This window comes from Cephus cinctus, unplaced genomic scaffold, assembly GCF_000341935.2.
Source record: "Cephus cinctus unplaced genomic scaffold, Ccin1 Ccin1_scaffold0137, whole genome shotgun sequence".
NCBI lineage: Eukaryota > Metazoa > Arthropoda > Insecta > Hymenoptera > Cephidae > Cephus > Cephus cinctus.
The window spans coordinates 4,971-6,771 of record NW_014332868.1 but is presented as its reverse complement, the minus strand read 5'-3'; the positions used below and the strand labels follow the sequence as shown (position 1 = coordinate 6,771).

The 1,801-nt window shown below is 38.5% G+C and overlaps 1 non-coding gene across 1 annotated transcript; it reads left to right on the top strand.

Annotated features, from left to right (window-relative positions):
- The first annotated feature begins 331 nt into the window (after nt 1–331).
- LOC112493735 lies at nt 332–450 on the top strand. The gene has a single exon (XR_003058408.1). It is a non-coding gene; the product is annotated as a 5S ribosomal RNA (ribosomal RNA).
- The last annotated feature ends 1,351 nt before the right edge of the window (nt 451–1,801 follow it).

Genomic DNA, 1,801 nt, shown 5'->3' with positions numbered 1-1,801 from the left:
CGCGGACGCTTGAGATCTTCCCTAATATAGTGCGGCGCGCCCAAGTCGGACTTATGACGCCACGTTAGAATACATACGCTTAATGTATTCCGCTTCAGACGTTCGATGATAGTAGCTTTGGATGATATCCTCATAGTCGATTGAATTAATGAATATACATGAAAAGGATTCTGATGAAGGGTCGAATCATTGTACTACTACTGTAGGTTTTCTTTTTTTTTTTTTTCATTGGTTGTTAATGGTTATAAAGCACAATATCAAACAATATTTTGGGTATAACTACTTTTGTATTTGCATAGAGCGAAATACAATTCGTTTTTACAATATTACAGGCAAGGTCCATACCACGTTGAATACACCAGTTCTCGTCCGATCACTGAAGTTAAGCAACATTGGGCGCGGTCAGTACTTGGATGGGTGACCGCTTGGGAACACCGCGTGTCCTTGCCTCTCTTTTTCTTACCTTTTTAAATTTTTATTTCACAAGTAATGAAGTTACTTAAAAGTGGGATATAATTTGAAACATGTGAAATATTCCGGGTCCGAATACTCTTCCAGTTTGGGAGTTACTTATTGCGAAAGTGGTGCCATAATGATTTCTATCCTTCGTTTTACTTACATGGTAGATAAAAGATCTAAAATCCTTTTAAATAAGACCCGAAAGGCAGAAGGAAACACATTGAAATGTGTTCATTTTTTTGTATTAGAAATATTAATTGATTTTGTCGATCAAAAGGGCAACATAATTTATTCAAGTTTTTTGATGATTAGTAATATTATATTATACCTTTGGGCTTTAACACTGACACTTTTCTGATGGTCATACAAATCATAGACATTAAAACAGGTACCGCAACCGTAACCGTAACCTGAATTGAAAACCAATAAAAATCGAAAATAGTTAGGAACCAGAACCATAACCTTTAACCGAAATTTTTGAATCGGTGTTATGGCATACGCCACATTGTGAAACACATCTCTCCAAATCATTCACTCATCGTAGACCAGATTACGCATCCCTATCCTAATATACATATACCAAAGTGCATTTCCGCAACCTTTGACACATCTACCCTAAGACTGATATTTCTCTACCCCTCTAGCCTGCGGATTTTCGACTATATATACATCGGAGCTGAATGCTCGACATGCTCAGTCTTAGTCTAACTCAACCATAGAAGCACTAGGTTATTACCATAAAAAAGGTCTTGCTGAAACTACGATACTCAACGAAATAAACCCTTCGAGGTCAAAACTCCAAGAGTTCGTGCTTATTTCTTCCGAGGAAGATCTCTCTTCGAATATCATTCGAAATCTGAATCCCGAGGCCTGGGTTTCACGCTACAGATAGTTTATCCTAAAAACCAAATCAAAACTCCAAGAGTTCGTGCTAATTTCTTCCGAGGAAGATCTCTCTTTGAATATCATTCGAAATCTGAATCCCGAGGCCTGGGTTTCACGCTACAGATAGTTTGTCCTAAGACCCAAACTATAACACTGGAGGCAGCGGTACTAGCGACGAACAACAAAGGGAGACCACAAGGACGACTACGAAGATTTTCAACATGGACAAAATCATATGATATGATCATAATCATATGATGATAAATCATAATGATATGATTCTGTCCATGTTGAAAATCTTCGTAGTCGTCCTTGTGGTCTCCCTTTGTTGTTCGTCGCTAGTACCGCTGCCTCCAGTGTTATAGTTTGGGTCTTAGGACAAACTATCTGTAGCGTGAAACCCAGGCCTCGGGATTCAGATTTCGAATGATATTCAAAGAGAGATCTTCCTCGGAAG